General features: G+C 50.5%; 1 pseudogene; it reads right to left on the reverse strand.

Moving 5' to 3' along the window:
• The window catches only part of LOC114230022 (heterogeneous nuclear ribonucleoprotein A1-like), a 90491-nt pseudogene that overhangs the window by 44966 nt on the left and 21091 nt on the right, over positions 1 to 24434 (reverse strand).

Genomic DNA, 24434 nt, shown 5'->3' on the forward strand with positions numbered 1-24434 from the left:
GAGGTTTTATAATAGAACAGATGGGGCAAATATACATGGGGTTTTGGTGAGAGCAAAATTTAGGTCACTTTATAATATTGTTCATTCCAGAACACTGTGTCCAAATAAAATAGATATTTTAAAATTAATATGATTAGCTCATAATTTAAGAATATTAGGCTACAAATCCTAAAAATACAGAAACGTATTTCAATTTGACATTTAAGATCATTGTAAATTCACCTGCAGTTGTAAGAAAAAAGACAAAAAGATCCTATGTACCTTCTACCCAGTTTACCTGAATGACAACATCTTGCAAAAACGATAGCGCAATATACAACCAGAATATTGACAACATTACAGTGAAGATACAGAATAGACCCACCCCACAAGGGGAACTCCTGTTGTCCTTTTAGAGCCACAACCATCTCCCCTCTACCCCATCACCTCCTTCATGCCTGGTAATTACTAATTTGTTCATTTCTATAATTTTGTCACTTTAAGAATGTTATATAAATGGAATCATATAGTATGTATATGTATATTGAGGGGGGGGTTGGCTTTTTTTCCTACTCAAGATAATGCCTTTGAGATTCATCCAAGTTGTTGCATGTATCAATCAACTGTGTAGGGTGTTGTTGTTGTTTTTGTTACTGCTAAGTACCATTCCATGGTGTAACCATTGTTCAATCATTCACCCATTAAAGGACATTGGAGTTGTGTCCAGTTTGGGACTATTAGAAGTAAAGCTGCTATAAACATCCATGTACAGGCTTTTGTTGAGCATGAGTTTTCATTCCTCTGAGATACATACCCAGGGGTGTAATTGCTGGGTCACATCATAGTTGCATATTTAGTTTTTTAGGAAACTGACAAACTGTTTTCCAGAGTGACTGTAACCATATTACATTCCTGCCAGCAATGTAGGCTGGTCTTCTGCCATCTCCACAAGCAGAAATAGTGTTGTCACTACTTCGCTTACTTAGCCATTCTGACAGGTAGCTAGTGATATCTCATTGTGGTTTTAATTTGCACATCCTTACTAGCTAATGATATTGACCACCTTTTCATGTGCTGATTTGCCATATGTATATTCTCTTCAGTGGAATGTCTTTTTTTTTTTTGCCCATTTTCTGATTGGATTGTTTATTTTTACTGTGGGGTTTTGAGGGTTCTTTATATAATCTAGATACCAGTCCTTTGTCAGACATATACATTGCAAATATTTTGTCCCAGTATTTTTTTAAAATATGTTTTTATTGATTTCAGAGAGGAAGGGAGAGATAGAAACATCAATGAGAGAGAATCATTGATTGGCTGCCTCCTGCATGCCCCCTACTGGGGATAGAGCCCCCAACCTGAGCATGTGCCCTTGACTGGAATCAAACCTGGGACCCTTCAGTCCGCAGCTTGACACTTTATCCATTGAGCCAAACCAGCTAGGGCTGGTGTCAGGGTAATATTAGCTCATAAAATAACTTGGGAAGTGTTTCCTCTTCTATTTTCTGGGAAAATTATGTAGAATTGGTGAGAATTCTTGTTTAAACATTTGATAGAATTCTCCTCTGAAATCATCTAAGCCTAAAGATTTCTTTTTGTAGGAGGATTAATTATTAATTCAATTTCCTTAATAATTATAGGACTATTTAAATTATTTATTTCCTATTGGATGAGTTGTGATAGTTTGTGTTTTTCAAAGAATTAGTCATTTCACCTAAGTTATTGCAAATCTAAATTTATGGGTTGATTATAGTGTTTCCTATTGTCCTTTTGATATCTTTAGGGTATATAGTGATAGGCCCTATTTACTCCTGATATTGAAAATTTGTGTCGCCCAGCCAGCGTAGCTCAGTGGTTAAGCGTTGACCTATGAACCAGGAGGTCAGGGTTTGATTCCCTGTCAGGGCACATGACCAGGTTGTAAGCTCAATCCCCAGTGTGGGGTGTGTAGGAAGCAGCCTATCAATAAATCTCTCTCATCATTGATGTTTCTATCTCTCTCTCCCTCTCCCTTTCTCTCTGAAACCAATAAAAACATATTTAAAAAAAAAAAAAAAAACTTGTGTCTTCTCTCTTCTTTGTCTCTCTTGCTAGTCATTTGTCAATGTTATTGATTATTTTAAAGAACCAGCTCTTTGGTCCATTGATTTTTCTCTATTGCAGTTTTGTTTTCCATTGCATTGTTTTCTGCTCTTTATTATTTCCTTTCTTCTGCTTGTCATGGGTTTATTTTCTCTTCTTGTTCTAGTTTCTTGAGGTGGGAACTTAGCTTATTAATCTCAGACTTTCCTTTTTTTCTAATGTAAGCATTTAATGCTACAAATTTCCTTCTCAGCACTGCTTTGGCTGTATCCCACAAATTTTCATTTATATATATTTTCACCTTGAGACTTAAGTGTTTAGCTTCTCTTTGTGTTTAGTTTCCGAATGTTTGGAGATTCTCCTGTTACCTTTCAGGATTGATTCCTGGTTTGATTCCATTGTTGTCATAGACACTAAGTAGATTTTCAGTTCTTCTAATGATATCTATATATGCTTTCTTCATGTATGTATAAATGCATCTTTACACATACCTATGATTGCAACTGTAATGTATTATATATTTTGTAAATCGAATTTGTTTAAAATTGGTCTGCCAATATCCCCAAGAACTTATTTGAGACACTAGCTTTCTGTTTATCTGAAGACACTAGCCCCTTTAGTCTTTCTATTAAATAAGGCTATTTTTCAGAGCAAGTAAGTGAATCTTGCATTAAAAAGTCTTTTTTTTTTATCAGTAATCTTGAAACAAAAAATACCAGCAGCTCTAAATGTCCATTATTTGATGTCACACCTTCCTGAATCGGACTGTCTTCCAAATGAGAGAGACATGGGAGGTGGATAAAAAGAAGGTCCATGGGAAGATGAAGGTCTTTATTTTGCTAAATATCAATTAAGGAGGTCGATAACACATACCCTACTTTTACCTCTCTATCAAATTTAAAGAGCCGTGTGTAGAATAAAAGAAAGTTTAGGATCATTCTCCCAAAAAAAGCCCCTAGTTGATAAGGAATGTAAAACTGAGGAAGTAACTGGTAAGATAAAAAAAAAAGGATAGGACAGGAAAAGTTTTCCATTCCTTCAATTGGCTTTTCTAATTTTGACTGCCACAATTTTATAATAATAATCTATTAAATCACTCTGGGCTCTGAAAATCCCTTGATTGAGTCTGCACCCCAAGGGAGCCAGCCCCTCATACCTGATAATCTATATTTTTAGAAGAATTTGTTTATTAACACCAATAAAAAACATAAGCCTGCGCCCATACCCTTTACTGGATTACTCAGAGTGGGATGGGTGCTGATTCACTTCCAAAGGCTCTGATGAGCAGGCCAGGAAGGTTTTCCCAGTAGAGACCTGCCCCTTCTTCCCAGGATAAACACAAAGCAGAGACTAAGCTCCCAGCGGGATGACCTATAAGTGACCCTTGGACTGACCTAACACTCTGGTCACTCTCACCGACAGATTTGTTTATCTTGGAACCTTGGAGCCTCTGCACCCAAAAGCTTCAGCTCTAGACTCCTGGTCCTCCCAAGTGAGCTGTCAGTCACAGCTTAAGTGCGTGTGGGACAGTTGCATGATAGCCTGAGTTTATTTACCAAAACCTGATGTTTATGCTGTCCAGCAACAAGTAGGGGCCACGGGCTGCTGATTTAGCAATTGGGGAGCCAACTAACTGTCTCCATCAGGCATTAGCTTTCACACTACAGAATTATCAGCGGTCCCTGCTGGCACATCTCTCCCTTAGAAATTAAACGTCCTGGGTGATCCGGATTTGACATCTCCAAAGGTGGGGTCTGTGGCCAGGCCATTCCTCTAGAGCTTATGTTTCTGAATGAAACATCAGGGGCACAGCCACCACTGATGCGAAGGGGAAGCTTGGTTTTCTAATCCAAGCCCATCACATTGTGGCTCATCTAAGAAGACTACCGTTTCTTCGTTTACACGTGATAGTGATATCTTGATATTTACAAAAAGAAAAATATAGATGCTGTCCCTAGTTTGGGCCCTGAATGAAGTGATGATCAAAATATCAACAAAAAAAGACAACGATGAATGTAAAAATTTTACTAAATTATTTTTTTAATAGATTTTATTTTCTCAGACACTATCACTTAAGGAACCTCAGCTGCCACATAGAATTCTGTACTCAAAATATGAGTAGTAACCCCAAGGGGCTTAAGCCGATTCAGAGGATTGAATTCATTCTTACTCAGACCCATCCCTATAGTTTCTTTAAGGAGGCTGTTTCCAATGGCTAAGTAAGGCAAACAAGGACATTTAGATAAATGAGGCCAAACCAAGAAAGATGACAAGGTTGATTACAGAAATGGGCTTTATTCCCCCCTCCGAGCAGAAGATTTCAAATAGATCTGAATCTTTAAGGAATGCTTTTATTTGGCAGTCCAGATGAGGAGAGTGAGAACTGTCCCTTCAGAGGGCAGTGTAGAAAGAGGGCTGTCCTCCCCTTTCATCCTATTAAAGACCTGCTGGTTAGTGACTGAGAAGGCCCCTCTATTATCAGCCATGGCTTAAATAAACCTTCTGCCTCTGCACCCAGCCGCCCCTCCAAGCTGCAGGCTCATCCATCACTGTCACCTTTGCAGAGTGGCTGCCATGACAGTTCATGATCATTAACCAGCCCTGGTGTGCTTTGTGTTAAAGTTAAGACACATCAAACGCAGAAACTCCATAGTTTCTTAAAGTTACTGGAGACAGGGATGCGCTAGGGCCAGCGTCGGCCAAACTTGACACACAGCTTTGACAAAAGGTGAAAAATGAGCCCTGGGTAAAGGTGCCTCAGTGTCTCTTCTAACCCCATCCCCCAACTCCACTCTCAGGGGTTAGACACCGAGTGGAAAGGAGCAGTGTGAGAACTGGGCCACAGAGCCACGCCAAAGGGAATGTGAGCCCAGGACACAGCAACACTGCTTCTTACACCGCCCTCCCCGGGCCTTCCCCATGATGTTCCCTACCCACCCCCCCCACCACCACCCCCGCCCCAGAGCCTTGCTTCTAAAGTGTGACCACCCTCAAGAGAGCATATAGTCTTAACTATCCTGTAATGCAATCACCTCCTGGCTTTCTCTCACCTTCCTATAATTCTTTCCTCCTTAATTTCAAAGGCATTAAAGAAACTGCAAAACCGTAATTCTCCTGAACATTTAAGATCTTTTTTTAAAATTATTTTATTAATTTTTTTACAGAGAGGAAGGGAGAGAGATAGAGAGTTAGAAACATTGATCAGCTGCCTCCTGCACACCCCCTACTGGGGATCAAGTCAGAAACCCGGACATGTGCCTTGACCGTGGAATCAAACTGGTGACCTCTCGGTGCATGGGACAATGCTCAACCAACTGAGCCACACTGGCCAGGACTCGACAAAAATCTCTTTAATCTTTCCGACAGCCGTATGAGTTTTGTACCTTCATTTTTCAAATGAGAAACTGAAGGCCTGGCAGAGTTTACTGTGCCTACAGCACACAGCTGGTAAGCAGCAGGAAAGAGGAAGCTTTCAAGGGGTTAGTGCATCTGGCAGTTCCCAGGGTTGGAGCATTTGATGTGGAGCTAGAAGGGTAGGGAAGGAAGCAAGAAAGAGGAGAGTAAAGCGGCTTCACTCAATATGTTTATATGTGTTTGTTGTCTACAAAATCAAACAACATAAAGGAATAGAGTGACATGTAAGGATCCCTCCATCCAGACCCTTGCCACCATTTTCTTGGTTTCCCTGAGAGGTACTCAAGACGTAACAAGTATATAAATATATAAAATATATATGTTATATATTTTATAAATTATATTATATTATAATCTACTAGTATATTTATGTTATACACACACACATACAATCGCCCATCTTGTACAGATCATCTGACTCCTTTTTCAACCACTTTATAGGTGGGACTAGTAAGATTTTGCTGAAAAAAGGATTCCTCTGCTTTAAAAACAATTGATTTCAGAGAGGAAGGGAGAGAGAGAGATAGAGAATTATTGACTGGCTGCCTCCTGCACGCTCCCTTCTGGGGATCGAGCCCAAAACCTAGGTATATGCCCTTGGCCAGAATCGAACCCAGAATCCTTCAGTCCGCAGGCCAACACTCTATCCACTGAGCCAAACTGGCGAGGGCTGTGCCCAAATCTTAATAAAAAGTCTAAGAGAGAAAAACTCCATGATTGGTGTAATATATGGGCCTTGATGAAACTGGTGAAAGGTGGCACAAAGGGAAATATCCTTTTCTTTTCTTTTGTGACATTGCAAACAGGCCGAACAAATGAACGTGGGCTTTGGGTGAAAAGACTTGAAAGCAAAGTCTTGGGAAGTCTGAATCCCAAAGGAGAGCTGTCAAGTTTCTGAGTGAGTGACATGGTTTCTATCGGCATTGTGACATTCTGTGTTGTGTGCCATTATTGATGGAGTTGTACTTTTAAGTGCAGACTTATGTATGGTTGTACCTTTCCTTCTACAGGGATTTTCACAAATCCTAAGAGCACCCCCCTGAGGCGGTGGGGAGAAGTGCTCTTACCCTATCCCAGCATTAAGGCTCTGTGGCTAGCAGGGGCAGTGTGGAGGCACAGGGGAGACAGTTCCCCTACTGTGGCCAAAGGGAAGCACCCCACCTCTGCTTATCAACTAGGACGCAGAGGGGAGAGGTGAAAGGTCAGGATGTGAACAATACCCCCACCCCCGCTCACAGAACCATTCCTCCTACCGGGCTAACTCAAGTAAATGAAGGACGCCGTGAAAAGGTGGCTTACGTACATAGCCAATCACATCCACTGTGACACATTTCTGGTGGGTCTGAAAACAGGCATAACCATTTTGGAGGCAATTTGGCAGTGACTACCAAAATGTAAATACAGATGCTCCTCAGCTTATGATGGGGTTCTGTCCTGAAAAACCCATGATCAGTTGAAAATGCCTTTAATACACCTAACCTACTAAACATCATGGCTTAGCCTCGCCTACCTTAAACATGCTCAGAACACTTACTTTAGCCCTCAATTGGGCAAAATCATCTAATACAAAGCCCGTTTTATAATAAAGTGTTGAATACCTGATGTAATTTATTGAATACAGTCTCCAAAATTCACTGGCAACACAGTGCACTGTGGAGCATGGGTTGTTTGCTCTCGTGATCACGCGGCTGACTGGGAGCTGAGGTTCACCACCGCTGCCCAGCATCCTGAGAGGGTATCTTAGCGCCGATCACCAGCCGGGAAAAGATCAAAATGCACAGGACCGTTTCTACTGAATGCATATCGCTTTCGCACCATCGTAAAGTCCTAAGTTGAACCATCGTTTAAGTCGGAGACCGTCTGTATGTATTTCTTCGGACTCAGCAACTCCAGGAATTCACTCTTCCAGCGTACTCACCTAAATGTATAAGACTATTCCCTCCAACGTGTTTATAGTTATTGAACATCTTTTTGTAAAAGCAAACACTAGGAACAATCTAAATGTCTATCAATAAAAGATTCGTGTTAAATAAACTATGGTGCAGATAAATCTGCCACTGTGACAGGAATGGAATAAATCTAGAGAGAAAGACATGGAGGGATAGTTGAGCTTGTTCTAAAAACACAGTCAAGATTCATAAAACATACTCTGCTACTCCTGTAGTTACACTATTTGCATGTTAATAGAGGCAAGGATGCCTGAAGCAAAAAGAATCGAATTTTGATGCATGGAATTTGCAGATATCCTCAGGCAATAGGAGAGGCTTTAGGGAGGGTAAGACACTCCCAAGGGAGACAGAAACCGCCTGGTAGAGGGAACCCCTGTACTGCTGGCCCTAAGTGAGGCTTCTTTGGTTTCCTGGGGATTTGAGGGTAAAGGGACATCAGGAGCATAGTATCAGATTATAAATGAATTAAAACCTTGCTTCATCTGCACATGCACCTGTTGTTATTTGGTTAGTTATTTTTTAAAAATATATTTTTATTGATTTCAGAGAGGAAGGGAGAGGGAGAGAGAGAAGAAACATCAATGATGGGAGAGAATCATTGATTGGCTGCCTCCTGCATGCCCCCTACTGGGGATAGAGCCCCAGCCCGAAACCCAGGCATGTGCCCTTGACCGGAATTGAACCCGGGACCCTTCAGTTCACAGGCCGATGCTCTATCCGCTGAGTCAAACCAGCCAGGGCTGGTTAGTTTTTTTAACAATGTAATAAGGACCACCCAAAATAAAAACCAAAGGACAATAAACCTTATTTAACTATCTGACCTCATCCTGGCCCCCTTCTTGCCCACCTGAATCCCCTGTTCCCCATGCTCTCACTCTCCTTTAAAAACAGTTGATTGACTCTATGTGTATATATATATATATATTTTTTTTAATTTAAATTCTTTATTGTTTAAAGTATTCCATAAGTCTCCTTTTTCCCCCATTGACCTCTCCCTGGCCACCCCCCCTCCATGTGTATATTTTAAAGTATATTTTTATTTTGGTTGTTTTCATTATAAAAGGGGTATTATGCTGTTTGTAATCTTTTAGAACTTATTTCTTCACTACACACATGTTAAGATTCATTTACATTGTTATAGTTTAGTTTGTAATGTTAGTTTGGTTTATGGTTGATATTGCTTATTTCATACATTTGCCTGCTTTATTTATTTATTTATTTATTTGTTTATTCATTCATTTATTTATTTAATATTTATTCATCCACTCTCCAGGTGTCTCCAGGCTTTTGCTATTGTGAACAGTACTGTTTGATCGTTCTTGAGCATGCCTTTTATTGTATTACTAGAGGCCCAGTGCATGAAACGTGTGTGTGTGTGTGTGTGGGGGGGTGTTCCTCAGCCTGGCCTGCACCCTCTCCAATCTGGACCCCTTGGGGGATGTCCGACTGCCGGTTTAGGCCCGATCCCTATGGGCCTACGGGATCGGGTCTAAACCGGCAGTCAGACATCCCTCTAGCAATCCAGGACCACTGGCTCCTGACCACTCACCTGCCTGCCTGCTTGATTGCCCCTAAACACTCTGCTGGCCTGATCGCCCCTAACTGCCTCTGCCTACTGGCCTGATCGCCCCTAACCACCCTCCTCTGCTGGCCTGATTGCCCCTAACCACCTCTGCCTCAGCCCCCGCCACCATGGCTTTGTCCAGAAGGAGGACCAGATGACCAGAAGATGTCTGGTTGACCCGGTCTAATTAGCATATTACCCTTTTATTAGTATAGATTATTATTATGCAAGAACCACTTTATATACCATGGAGTGGAACTGCTTGGTCATAAAGTTTGTAAATGTTCCACTTGAGGAAATAATGTCAGTCAACTTTTAACATGGTTGTCCCAAATCACACTCCCAGTGGTCACATGTTAGAGATATTTCTTTAGATCTGCACCGTGTCCAACATTCGGTATTGCCAGACTTTTATGTTTACCAATTGAAAGGATGTGAGCTGTGGACTTGATTTGCATTTTGCTGACCACTGAGAACAGTGGGTATCTCTTTACCTCTGAATTGACCACAGGTATTTTCTTTTTTGTGACATACCTGCTTGTGTCTTTTGCATACTCCTCTGTCCTGCTGTTTGTAGCCAAGTAAGTCTTGGTGCCTGAAATGGAAATTCCAGGGAAACATTTTTAAATGCAACTCATTTTCACCTGCCAGGAGATGGGGCCGGAGGGACGCAGAATCTTAAGAGTTTCATTTTAATAGAGTTCAGCAAATGTGTGAGCATGACATCCTAAGCAGTCAGAGACTCCAGGAGGTGAGTGGGGCAGGGGGTGGGTGTGGGGGTGGGAGGCTGGAAGGTTAGACCAGCCATGTCAAATTCTTCCCCTTGCCTGCACCTACAGCAGCGGCAAATTCCCAGTACCGTGTGCCAGGTGCTTCCCTGCACTTTCCACAGCACCCTGCCAGCAGCCCTCAGCACCTACACGTTTGGTGTTCCTTCCGCTGAGAGCAGAACAGCGAGTTCAGATTTCTACCCAAATAATTTGGCAGTTGAAATGATAACTTCAGCTCTGTTCTCCAGCCCTTAGAAAACGAATGCCCAGAAGTTTCTGAGTGGTGAAGGAAGAACAACATACTCAAGACACCAATTTTCCAGTTCATACACAGAAAACATCAGGCTCAGTAGATTGACATTCAGGAGGAGATAAATAAATAGGAAGCATGGAGTGCATTGCTCCCAGGAATGGCCACTTCCACCTCTGCTCTAGACCAAACCATTAAAGGCATCACAAATCACCCCCTCGCCTCATTATGAAGCTGCAGCTTATTCATGCTTCCAGGAACCACGCACAGCCTCCCAGAGCAGCCCTCATCCACTTCCTGTCCTTCCCAAGATCTCCTGCAGTCATGTCTACCAGCTGTCACCTTTCTTTAATTACCAATTAATTTCTTCCTTATGACTGTGTAGGTCTTTCTCCCATCTCAGCACCACAGATTCCCATTCTCATTCCTCCCCGTTTTGGCAACACCTGACATCAGCTTGCTTTCTCTGGCCACAGGCGAGGTGAGGTCAAGCTGACCTGCTCTTAGTTCCTGTGCTCTGGGTCAAAGACAGCCCAGGAGAGACACAAGCCACTGAGAGGCAAAGGAAAGGTGACCAATGAAGTCTTTGGTTTTCCTAACTTTAAATGGAAATCATAAAAGAAAATGCTTTGAGTGGTGATGGTGGTGGTGGTGGTGGTGGTGGTGGTGGTGGTGGTGGTGGTGGTGTGTGCATACTCTTTTTTATTATGGTAAAATATGCATAACACAAAATTTACCATTTTAACCATTTTTAAGTGTACAGTTCAGTGGCATTAAGTACCTTCACATTGTTGCAACTATCACAACCATTCATCTCCAGAAATTTTTCATCATCCCAAACTGAAACTCTGTCCCCATTAATGAACAATTCCCCATCCCCACCCCTCCCCACCTCCAGTCCCTAGCAATCACCATTCCACTTCCTGTCTCTGTGAATTTGACTACTTTAGGTACCTCATATAAGTGGAATCATTTAATATCTGTCCTTTTGTGCCTGGCTTATTTCACTCAGTAAAATGTTTCCCAGATTCATCTATGTTGTCGCACATATCAGAATTTCATCCCTTTTTAAGGTGGAATGATACTCCACTGTGCATCTATACCACATCTTGTTTATCCATTTATCTGTCGATGGACATTTGGGTTGTTGCCATCTTCTGGCTATTTTGCACAATGCTGCTATGAACCTGGATGTACAAATATGTTTGATGAGTACTGTTTTAAAACATTTAAAATTATGTTTTCTTCCAATATACAAACTACCCTGTGCCTAACTGAAAAGCTAGTAAGAACTGATTAACAGGATAGTCACCCCATTATAATGAGGTCAGTTTCAGCATAGGAGCCAATGAATGTGCATTTTGGGGGTTCTGCACATACATGCAATAAATATGGACTGTTGGCGACACAGGCAACGCATATCACATGAGTACCTGTCAAAGCCAGACCCCACAAAGGGCCAGTGAGGCCCAGGTTATCAGTTCTTGCCATAGCCCAGTCTTATCAAAGGGTTATTTAGCCCTCATTTTGATTAGCCAAGTACTTTATAATCATTAACTAATAGATCTTTTCCATCATCAACAGCCATCACCCCATATGTGGAAATGGAGTATTTGGTTAGGGAGGGAGCCAATTTCATGTGGGATTTATGTGCAAATATGGGTGCAATCATAGAGACCAAACTTGCTTTGCTATTAGGAAATAATGTTTCAATTTAGCTAAGCAAGAATACTAAATTTGATGTTCTGTTAGTGAAGCCATTGTCCTGAGGCTGGCATGAGGCTGTGCCTAACTATCCAAAAGGATGGCGTTAAGAGCCATGACCTGCGCTGACTTCTCCCCATGCCCTCCCCTGACCTCCTTAGAGCTTAGAGCTTGTAGTGGTAAGAGGACAATGCAGTGAGAACATGACCCAGAACGGCTGATCTCCAACAAGGTGAACCCAGGTGATATAGCTATTGAGCAATCTGCCACAATAACCTCATAATACTACCCTATTATTCAATAATGCAACACATGGGGCTTTCAAATCCCATTCCAAGCTGCAATTTTTATAGTTTTTTAGAGACCCTTGGCATGTGGGATTATACGGACCTTTAAATCCCATTTTGTAAACTGAGATTATGTTATACAGTGGAATCTTAATTCATTCTGGAAGGCTGGTCTAGAAGCGATTTGTTAAAAAACTGAATCATTTTTTCCCATTAGAAATAATGTAAGTTGGTGAAAGTGGGTCTTCTGTATTCATCAAATATCCTTTCTAAAGGGAATCAAATATATGGTAACAGAAGGACACTTGACTTTGGGTGGTGAACACATAATGCAATATACAGATGATGTATTATAGAATTTTACACTTGAAACAAATTATCTTATTAACCAGTGTCACCCCAATAAATTTATTAAAATTAAATATATATATATATATACATATATATATATACACACACACACATATATATATACACATATACACACATGTCCTTTGTTAGACTCTACCTCAGGCATGTATGTCTCTTCCTAGGGACCATAGCAGTACCTCATGAGGTACAAAGAGATTAACTCTGGATCTATACTGTCCAATACCATAGCCACCAACCACATATGGCTATTGTGTGCTGGACATGTGGCTAGTCCAAATTGAGATGTACACACCAGATTTCAAGGATTTTTTTATTTTTTTTTTATTTTTTTTTTTATTTTTATTTTTTTTTATTTTTAAATTTCTTTATTGATTAAGGTGTCACATATTTGTCCTCATCCCCCCATTCCCATCCCACCCCTCTCCCCACGCATGCCCCAATCCCCTGTTGAATTTAACCGTTGGATAGGCTTATATGCATGCATACAGGTCCTTTGGTTGAACTCTCCCCCTCCCCCCACCCTCCCCCCACCCTCCCCCTACCCTCCCCTATCCTCCCTCTGAGGCCCAATAGTCCGATCGATGCCTCCTTGCTTCTGGTTCTGTTCTTGTTCCTCAGTCTATGTTGTTCATCATTTCCCCTAGATGAGCGAGATCATATGTCACTAGATATATACTAATAAGAACTGAATGTGAGACGAGCAATAATAGTTATGCTGACAGGCAAATGAATCAATCTGTAGCGAGCTTCCCCCTGGACCAACAGTTCTTTTGAGACCCAATTTCAATGTCCAGTAGTTCCTTATGTGTACATGTCAGCACTGACCCCTCAGCTCTGGATGGTGGACAAATGGTGGTAATGGAGGTCCGACTCCCTCTGGTTTGGTCTTGGCCGAACCCAGGGGCACGGCGTCACCCGGACTAAGGGGCACGTGGCCTCACCCATACCCAAGGGGCGCGTGGTCTCACCCGGGCCTGGGACCCAGCCTCACCCGGATGGATCCAGGGGCGCATGGCCTCACCCGAACCCAGGATCTGGCTTCACCCGTACCCAGGGACGCTTGGCCTCTCCCAGACCCAGGGGCACGTGGCCTCACCCGGGCCTAGGTGCACGAGGCCTCATCCGGATCCAGGGACACATGGTCACACCCGGACCCAGGGACGCTTGGCCTCTCCAAGACCCAGGGCCACTTGTGCTCACCCGGGCCTAGGTGTACGAGGCCTCACCCGGATCCAGGGACACATGGTCTCACCCGGACCCAGGGACGCTTGGCCTCTCCCAGACCCAGGGCCACTTGGGCTCACCCGGGCCTAGGTGCACGAGGCCTCAACCGGCTCCAGGGACACATGGTCGCACCCGGACCCAGGGACGCTTGGCCTCTCCCAGACCCAGGGCCACTTGGGCTCACCCGGGCCTAGGTGCACGCGGCCTCACCCGGATCCAGGGACACATGGTCTCACCCGGACCCAGGTACGTTTGGCCTCTCCCAGACCCAGGGCCACTTGGGCTCACCCGGGCCTAGGTGCACGAGGCCTCACCCGGATCCAGGGACACATGGTCTCACCCGGACCGAGGGACGCTTGGCCTCTCCCAGACCCAGGGCCACTTGGGCTCACCCGGGCCTAGGTGCACGAGGCCTCATCCGGATCCAGGGACACATGGTCGCACCCGGACCCAGGGACGCTTGGCCTCTCCCAGACCCAGGGCCACTTGGGCTCACCCGGGCCTAGGTGCACGCGGCCTCACCCGGATCCAGGGACACATGGTCTCACCCGGACCCAGGGATGCTTGGCCTCTCCCAGACCCAGGGCCACTTGGGCTCACCCGGGCCTAGGTGCACGAGGCCTCACCCGGATCCAGGGACACATGGTCTCACCCGGACCGAGGGATGCTTGGCCTCTCCCAGACCCAGGGCCACTTGGGCTCACCCGGGCCTAGGTGCACGAGGCCTCACCCGGATCCAGGGACACATGGTCTCACCTGGACCGAGGGACGCTTGGCCTCTCCCAGACCCAGGGCCACTTGGGCTCACCCGGGCCTAGGTGCACGAGGCCTCACCCGGATCCTGGGACGCTTGGCCTCTCCCAGACCCAGGGCCACTTGGGCTCACCCGGGCCTAGGTGCACGAGGCCTCACCCGGATCCAGGGACACATGGTCTCACCCGGATCCAGGGACGCTTGGCCTCTCCCAGACCCAGGGCCACTTGGGCTCACCCGGGCCTAGGTGCACGAGGCCTCATCCGGATCCAGGGACGCATGGTCTCACCCGGACCCAGGGACGCTTGGCCTCTCCCAGACCCAGGGGCACGTGGCCTCACCCGGGCCTAGGTGCACGAGGCCTCATCCGGCTCCAGGGACACATGGTCGCACCCGGACCCAGGGACGCTTGGCCTCTCCCAGACCCAGGGCCACTTGGGCTCACCCGGGCCTAGGTGCACGCGGCCTCACCCGGATCCAGGGACACATGGTCTCACCCGGACCCAGGGACGTTTGGCCTCTCCCAGACCCAGGGCCACTTGGGCTCACCCGGGCCTAGGTGCACGAGGCCTCACCCGGATCCAGGGACACATGGTCTCACCCGGACCCAGGGACGCTTGGCCTCTCCCAGACCCAGGGCCACTTGGGCTCACCCGGGCCTAGGTGCACGAGGCCTCATCCGGATCCAGGGACACATGGTCGCACCCGGACCCAGGGACGCTTGGCCTCTCCCAGACCCAGGGCCACTTGGGCTCACCCGGGCCTAGGTGCACGCGGCCTCACCCGGATCCAGGGACACATGGTCTCACCCGGACCCAGGGATGCTTGGCCTCTCCCAGACCCAGGGCCACTTGGGCTCACCCGGGCCTAGGTGCACGAGGACTCACCCGGATCCAGGGACACATGGTCTCACCCGGACCGAGGGATGCTTGGCCTCTCCCAGACCCAGGGCCACTTGGGCTCACCCGGGCCTAGGTGCACGAGGCCTCACCCGGATCCAGGGACACATGGTCTCACCCGGACCGAGGGACGCTTGGCCTCTCCCAGACCCAGGGCCACTTGGGCTCACCCGGGCCTAGGTGCACGAGGCCTCACCCGGATCCTGGGACGCTTGGCCTCTCCCAGACCCAGGGCCACTTGGGCTCACCCGGGCCTAGGTGCACGAGGCCTCACCCGGATCCAGGGACACATGGTCTCACCCGGATCCAGGGACGCTTGGCCTCTCCCAGACCCAGGGCCACTTGGGCTCACCCGGGCCTAGGTGCACGAGGCCTCATCCGGATCCAGGGACGCATGGTCTCACCCGGACCCAGGGACGCTTGGCCTCTCCCAGACCCAGGGGCACGTGGCCTCACCCGGGCCTAGGTGCACGAGGCCTCACCCGGATCCAGGGACACATGGTCTCACCCGGACCCAGGGACGCTTGGCCTCTTCCAGACCCAGGGCCACTTGGGCTCACCTGGGCCTAGGTACACGAGGCCTCACCCGGATCCAGGGACACACGGTCTCACCCGGACCCAGGGACGCTTGGCCTCTCCCAGACCCAGGGGCACGTGGCCTCACCCGGGCCTAGGTGCACGAGGCCTCATCCGGCTCCAGGGACACATGGTCGCACCCGGACCCAGGGACGCTTGGCCTCTCCCAGACCCAGGGCCACTTGGGCTCACCCGGGTCTAGGTGCACGCGGCCTCACCCGGATCCAGGGACACATGGTCTCACCCGGACCCAGGGACGCTTGGCCTCTCAGACCCCGGGGCAAGTGACCTCACCCATGCCTAGGTGCACGAGGTCTCACCCGGATCCAGGGACACACGGTCTCACCCGGACCCAGGGACGCCTGGCCTCCCCCAGACCCAGGGGCACGTGGCCTCACCCGGGCCTAGGCGCATGAGGCCTCACCCGGATCCAGGGACACACGGTCTCACCCGGACCCAGGGACGCCTGGCCTCCCCCAGACCCAGGGGCACGTGGCCTCACCCGGGCCCAGGCGCACGAGGCCTCACCCGGATCCAGGGACACATGGTCTCGCCCGGACCTAGGGGTGCGTGGCCTCTCTCAGACCCAGGGGCACGTGGCCTCACCTGGACCTAGGTGCACGAAGCCACCCGGACCCAGGGGCGCGTTACCTCTCTCAGACCCCTGGTCGCGTGGTCTCACCCGGATCCAGGGGCTCACGGCCTCACCCGTACTCGGGACCCAGCCTTACCCGGATCCAGGGGCCCACGGCCTCACCCGGACCCAGGGTTCAGATTCGCCCAGACCCAGGGGCACATGGCCTCACCCGAACCCGGAATCCAGCTTCACCTGGACCCAGGGGCGTGTGGCCTCACCCAAACCCAGGGGCGTGAGGCCTCACCTAGACCCAGAGGCGTGTGACCACATCTGAGCCCAGAGGCTCGCAGGCTCGCCTGGACTTGGGTCTCAGCGGGGTTTCGTCTTCTTGATCCCAATTCCTGTTGGTCAATTCTCTCTCAGCAATTCCTTCGGTCATTTTCTCAGAGCTCCAGGGCGGCTGCCGCAGAACTCGTTGGGCGGCGGGCTCAGCAAGGCTCCGGTGTGCCCGGTGCCCGGCGGTGGGCTGGTCCGGTGTCGCTGCGTCGGCCCTTGGGTCTGCAACGGTGGCCAGTCGCTGAGCGTGCGCACCTGGCCACTTCGGGGCATTGAGATTCTTGAAGGACTCGGAGGTCAGCAAGCACGGAGTCTCCCACCCCATGTCTCCCAGGGGCTCGTCTGTCCGTGCTCGGCAGCGAGTGGAGCCGTCCCCTCAGCCGGAGACCGCCGGGGGAACTGCGCCGAGCACGTTCCAGGCCACCATTGTGTCGCCTGAGCCATAGTTCTTAAAGTGTGGACTTTGGGTCACCGGCATCAGCATCATCCTGCGTACCCCTCTCTTTTATTCTAGTTGTAGAGCATCTGCTCAGCCAGCCCCCTGGTCTTTCTGGCTGGTGTCTGCTCTGCTCTCCCGTCGTAGTCTCATTATTGTTGTGGTAGGCAACGATCAGGCTGCCGCCCTATCTTGGTCCTCCTTTGTACAGTTAAGTCTTGATTGTTGTTGGTGTCACTGGGAGGAATTGTCCTCCAGGCCAATTGGCCGTGAGGACCCTCTTTGTCCATATAGGAAGAGTTGCTGTGCAGGAGACATGTTTGTGGGCCGGGTCTTGATGCAGCAATGCCTTGGCGCTCACTGAGTCTGCCTCTAGAATGCCTCCCTTATGCAAGTGATTGAAATCTGGTGTCATCTCCCACCAACCACTAGATGCCCTCGTTTCTGGGTCTCCAATGCAGTGTGGGTCAGCCACTACCTGAGGCACTCAGCAGGAAAAAGCTTCTGCTCAGCTTGGCTGGGGCGGAGCTACAGGGTGGAGCCTACAACCTTGGCTTCCTGTCAGCCCCGCCCTATGAGGCTCCTGTGTCTGTGTCCCTCTGCATTCCTTGCAAACACCTCTGAGAGAAACGCGCCCTGGAATTTCGCCCACTGCCAAACAGTCCAGTCCCTCCCCTAATGAATCTGGACTCCCAGATTCTCGCCTGGAACTGGGTTTCAGTGCAGTTGGAACTGGGTCTCAGCACAGTCTGGCGTCCCTGTCTCCTTCCCAGCAGGGCCACCCAGTGGCGCAGGCAAAAGTCCGTCCTCTGCGCACCTTCCAGTGCGCGCGTCTGGAGCCGCCGCTTCTCTGTGCCTCCGCCACCACAGCCCAAATTCATTCCCCCAGCGTGCGCCTGGCTTCCCAGGGTTTCGCCCGGAACTGGGGTTCAGTGCAGTCGGAACTGGGGTTCAGCACGGTCCTGAGCTTATTTCTCCTTCCCGCTAGGGCAGTTCAGTGGTGCAGGCAACAGTCCGTCCTTTGCGCCCCTTCCCGTGCGTGCCTCTGGAGCTCTGCCTTCCACCGCTCCTCTGTGCCTGCGCCCCACAGCCCAGATTCATTCCCCCAGCCTGCGCCTGGCTTCCCAGGGTTTCGCCCGGAACTGGCTCAGTGCAGTCGGAGCCGGCGCTTAGCGCACTCCGGAGCCTTTATCTCCTTCCTGCCAGTGAACGCCGGCCAGGCCGTCAGCCGCCCCCTCCTCTCCGGCTCCATCCTCCCCGCAGGCGCGCGCGCTCGTGTCTCCGCCAGTTTCTCCATACCTCAGGCTTTTACGGCTCCCCCGATTGTCCCCGTGGCCCTCTCCTTCCCCCCAGCTGTGGGCATTTCAGTCCGCCAGCTCTCCTGTGGTTCTGGACGATGTCCGTTCTGACCTCTAGTTGTGCCTTTGAAATTGTTGTGCCCGGCTGCAGGTTAGGTGTTTCACCTATGCCGCCATCTTGGTTTCTCTCGGATTTTTTTATTTTAAAACTCAATATTTTTTATATAGATTATATGATGAAATGATATAATTTTAAGTAAATAAAATAGATTATTAAAATTAACATCATTTATTTTTAAAATATATATATTTATTGATTTCAGAGAGGAAGGAAGAGGGAGAAAGAGATAGAAACATTAATGATGAGAGAGAATCATTGATTGGCTGCCTCCTGCATGCTCTCCACTGGGGATGGAGCCACAACTCAGGCATGTGCCTTGGCCAGGAATCAAACCGTGATTTCCCGGTTCATAGGTCGATGCTCAACCACTGAGCCATGCCGGCTGGGCTCACTTATTTCTTTTTTACTTTTTTAAATGTGGCTACTGGGAATTTTTTAATTATATATGTGACTCTCATGACATTTCTATGACCAGAGATGCACTAGACCCGTGGTCGGCAAACTGCGGCTCGCGAGCCACATGCGGCTCTTTGGCCCCTTGAGTGTGGTTCTTCCACAAAATACCATGGCCTGGGCGAGTCTATTTTGAAGAAGTGGTGTTAGAAGAAGTTTAAGTTTAAAAAAATTGGCTCTCAAAAACTTCAATCGTTGTACTGTTGATATTTGGCTCTGTTGACGAGTGAGTTTGCCGACCACTGCACTAGACCTTTACTACTTTTTTTTTAAAACCTTTACTACTTATTTTAGACTCAGTTGTGTTTCCCCAAAAATGTATACATGGAAGCTCTAACCCCCAGTGTGACTGACTGTATTTGGAGACAGGGCCTTCAAGAAGTAATTACAGTGAAATGAGATCATGTGGGTGGCTCTCTGATTCAACAGGACTGGTGTCCTTAAAAGAAGAGGAAGAGACACTAGAAATTTGGGCACACAGAGAAAAAGCCACGTGAGGACACAGTGAGAAGACAGCTAGGATAGAGTTCTCACCAGAAACCAAACCCTGCTGACATCTTGAACTTGGACTTCCAGTCTCCATTACTGTGAGGAAATAAATTTCTGTTGTCTAAGCCACCCAGCCCATGATCTTTTGTTATAGCAGCCCTAGGACTCTAATAGGCCTCTTAAGTGTGGTCCATGGACCAGCAACCACCATCACTGGGAGCTTGTTAGAAATGCAGAATCTCAGCACCGCCACCCCACCCCCACCCCCCCCCCACCCCCTGCACCACCACCACCATTGGAACCAGAATCTACATTTTTACAAGGTCCCTGGGTGCCTTGAGGAGCCCTGTTCTGAAGCACAGGCCAGCTTTCAAGAGGATGGAGGCCTTTTATCAGGGACTTCTAGAAGGGTGGGAGACTGAATGTGGGAGAGGTGTGCTGTGGAATGGAGAAGTCAAAAAACAAACAAACAAAAACGCGGCCTTCCTTAGTGGCCTGTCTCCTCAGGGAGATCAAACATCTGAAGCTAATGTTGGGGAAGATCCCTAGAATTTGAATACCCAGCCCAGGGAGCTTTTTCTGATCTAATGATTGGAATCACTGCTTTTCAGAGCTGGAGGTGATCCTTCAAAAAAATACCTAGTTCACACTCTTGAGGGGGACACTATAGCTGACCCAAGGCCACTCGGTGGGGATGAGAACCTGGCCTCCTTATTCCCAGTCTAAAGCATGTTGCTACCATTTAATTTAATTCAGCATAAAAATTACAACAGATAGCTACAATTTCAAGGGCCCTATGGGTTGAGGGGTGTGTGTGTGTGTGTGTGTGTGTGTGTGTGTGTGTGTGTGTTTTTTTTTTTTTTTTTAATTTCTTTATTGATTAAGGTGTCACATATTTGTCCTCATCCCCCCATTTCCATCCCACCCCTCTCCCCACGCATGCCCCAATCCCCTGTTGAACTTAACCGTTGGATAGGCTTATATGCATGCATACAGGTCCTTTGGTTGAACTCTCCCCCTCCCCCGACCCTCCCCCTACCCTCCCCTATCCTCCCTCTGAGGCCCGATAGTCCGATCGATGCCTCCTTGCTTCTGGTTCTGTTCTTGTTCCTCAGTCTATGTTGTTCATCATTTCCTCTAGATGAATGAGATCAAATGTCACTAGATATATACTAATAAGAACTGAATGTGAGACGAGCAATAATATTTATGCTGACAGGCAAATGAATCAATCTGTAGCGAGCTTCCCCCTGGACCAACAGTTCTTTTGAGACCCAATTTCGATGTCCAGTAGTTCCTTATGTGTACATGTCAGCACTGACCCCTCAGCTCTGGATGGTGGACAAATGGTGGTAATGGAGGTCCGACTCCCTCTGGTTTGGTCTCGGCCGAACCCAGGGGCACGGCGTCACCCGGACTAAGGGGCACGTGGCCTCACCCATACCCAAGGGGCGCGTGGCCTCACCCGGGCTTAGTTGCACAAGGCCTCACCTGGATCCAGGGACACATGGTCTCACCCAGACCCAGGAACGTTTGGCCACTCCCAGACCCAGGGCCACTTGGGCTCACCCGGGCCTAGGTGCACGAGGCCTCATCCGGATCCAGGGACGCATGGTCTCACCCGGACCCAGGGACGCTTGGCCTCTCCCAGACCCAGGGCCACTTGGGCTCACCCGGGCCTAGGTGCACGAGGCCTCACCCGGATCCAGGGACACATGGTCTCTCCCGGACCCAGGGACGCTTGGCCTCTCCCCGACCCAGGGCCACTTGGGCTCACCCGGGCCTAGGTGCACGAGGCCTCACCCGGATCCAGGGACACATGGTCTCACCTGGACCCAGGGACGCTTGGCCTCTCCCAGACCCAGGGCCACTTGGGCTCACCCGGGCCTAGGTGCACGAGGCCTCACCCGGATCCAGGGACACATGGTCTCACCCGGACCCAGGGACGCTTGGCCTCTCCCAGACCCAGGGCCACTTGGGCTCACCCGGGCCTAGGTGCACGAGGCCTCACCCGGATCCAGGGACACATGGTCTCACCCGGACCCAGGGACGCTTGGCCTCTCCCAGACCCAGGGCCACTTGGGCTCACCCGGGCCTAGGTGCACGAGGCCTCACCCGGATCCTGGGACACATGGTCTCACCCGGACCCAGGGATGCTTGGCCTCTCCCAGACCCAGGGCCACTTGGGCTCACCCGGGCCTAGGTGCACGAGGCCTCACCCGGATCCAGGGACACATGGTCTCACCCGGACCCAGGGACGCTTGGCCTCTCCCCGACCCAGGGCCACTTGGGCTCACCCGGGCCTAGGTGCACGAGGCCTCACCCGGATCCAGGGACACATGGTCTCACCCGGACCCAGGGACGCTTGGCCTCTCCCAGACCCAGGGCCACTTGGGCTCACCCGGGCCTAGGTGCACGAGGCCTCACCCGGATCCAGGGACACATGGTCTCACCCGGACCCAGGGACGCTTGGCCTCTCCCAGACCCAGGGCCACTTGGGCTCACCCGGGCCTAGGTGCACGAGGCCTCACCCGGATCCAGGGACACATGGTCTCACCCGGACCCAGGGACGCTTGGCCTCTCCCAGACCCAGGGCCACTTGGGCTCACCCGGGCCTAGGTGCACGAGGCCTCACCCGGATCCAGGGACACATGGTCTCACCCAGACCCAGGGACGCTTGGCCTCTCCCCGACCCAGGGCCACTTGGGCTCACCCGGGCCTAGGTGCACGAGGCCTCACCCAGATCCTGGGACACATGGTCTCGCCCGGACCCAGGGACGCTTGGCCTCTCCCAGACCCAGGGCCACTTGGGCTCACCCGGGCCTAGGTGCACGAGGCCTCATCCGGATCCAGGGACGCATGGTCTCACCCGGACCCAGGGACGCTTGGCCTCTCCCAGACCCAGGGCCACTTGTGCTCACCCGGGCCTAGGTGCACGAGGCCTCACCCGGATCCAGGGACGCATGGTCTCGCCCGGACCCAGGGACGCTTGGCCTCTCCCAGAACTAGGGGCACGTGGCCTCACCCGGGCCTAGGTGCCCGAGGCCTCCCCCGGATCCAGGGACACATGGTCTCACCCGGACCCAGGGACGCTTGGCCTCTCCCAGACCCAGGGCCACTTGGGCTCACCCGGGCCTAGGTGCACGCGGCCTCACCCGGATCCAGGGACACATGGTCTCGCCTGGACCCAGGGGTGTGTGGGCTCTCCCTGACCCAGGGGCGCTTGGCCTCGCCCGGGCACGGGATCCAGCGTCATCCGGGTCCAGGGGCACTTGGCCTCACCCGGACCCGGAGTCCGGCCTCACCTGGACCCAGGGGCATGTGGCCTCACCTAGACCCAGGGACGTGAGGCCTCACTTATACCCAGAGGCGTGTGACCACACCCGAGCCCAGAGGCGCGCAACCACGCCCGCACCCAGGTCTCAGCGGGGCCCCGTCTTCCCGATCCCAATTCCTGCCGGTCAATCCCCCCTCAGCAATTCCCCTGGCCTTCCTTCCGGAGCTCCAGTATGGCTGCTGCAGAACTCGTCGGGCGGCGGCTCGGCGAAGCTCCGGTGCACCCGGTGCATGGCGGTGGGCCAGTCTGGCGTCGCTGTGTCGGCCCTTGGGTCTGCATCGGTGGCCGGTCGCCGAGCATGCGCACCTGGCCGCTTCCGGGGCGTTGAGATTCTTGACGGACTCAGAGGTCAGCAAGCGCGGAGTCTCCCACCCCATGTCTCATAGGGGCTCGTCTGTCCGTGCTTGGCTGCCAGTGGAGCCGTCCCCTCAGCCGGAGACCGCCGGGGGAACTGCGCCGAGCACGTTCCAGGCCGCTGTTGTATCGCCTGAGCCATAGTTCTTTTGTGTCGCCTGAGCTGTAGTTCTTAAAGTGTGGTCTTTGGGTCACCGGCATCAGCATCATCCCACATCCCCCTCTTTTATTCTAGTTGTAGAGCATCTACTCAGCCAGCCCTATGGTGGTCTTGGATGGTGTCTGCTCTGCTCTCTTGTCGTAGTCTCAAAGTTGTTGTGGTAGGCAACAATCAGGCTTCCGCCCTATGCCTCCATCTTGGTCCTCCTTTGTATAGTTAAGTCTTGATTGGTGTTGGTGTCACTGGGGGGGCTCTCTTTGTCTATAAAGGAAGAGTTGCTGTGCAGGAGATACGTTTATGGGCCGGGTCTTGGTGCAGCAAAACTTTGGCGCTCACTGAATATTCCCGTTGAATGTGTCCCTTATGCACGTGGTTGAAATCTGGTGTCATCTCCCACAGACCACTAGATGCCCTCGTTTCTGGGTCTCCAATGGGGTGTAGATCAGCTACTGCCTTAGGCACTCAGCAAGGATTTCAGCAAAAACTGTAGTTTCTTCCTCCTGTCTGAGTGGCCCTGGAGCAGTCCGACTAGAACAGCAGATCATCTGGTCCGCTGCCAGAGGGCAGTCCACCCACATGCATAAGCCGTTGCTTGGGGCGCAGGTGTGCCTGCAAGACTTTCGGGGCAGGTCTTCAAGACGTGCGGGGCGGGTCCCAGGGCGGGGCGGGGTCTCAGGGTGCCAACAGGCCATGGTGCGGCGAGCCTCGATGGCTGTGAGTCTGGTCCTTCTGCCTTCCATGTATCTAAGTCCCCTCGTTCCGCACTCCAGCGCAGCAAACACTGATTGCTGGGCGCACCTCTGCAAGAGTCCCGCCTCTCCCCGCAGGCATCTGGGTCTCCCGGGGTTCGCCAGAAGATGGGTTTCAGGGTGATGGAGAGCTAATCTCCCTTAGGTTTGGAACAAAAGCCCCTTTCCCCCGCCACCAGCCAGACCCACGCACCTCCACACCTCATCCCCTCCGATTTCGCTGGGTGCGAGGCAACAGAACAGCCTTTAACCTCCGCCGCCATCTTTTTCAAACTTCTCAATTTGTACTTCTTAATCCCTT

This window comes from Eptesicus fuscus, chromosome 12, assembly GCF_027574615.1.
Source record: "Eptesicus fuscus isolate TK198812 chromosome 12, DD_ASM_mEF_20220401, whole genome shotgun sequence".
Taxonomy (NCBI): domain Eukaryota; kingdom Metazoa; phylum Chordata; class Mammalia; order Chiroptera; family Vespertilionidae; genus Eptesicus; species Eptesicus fuscus.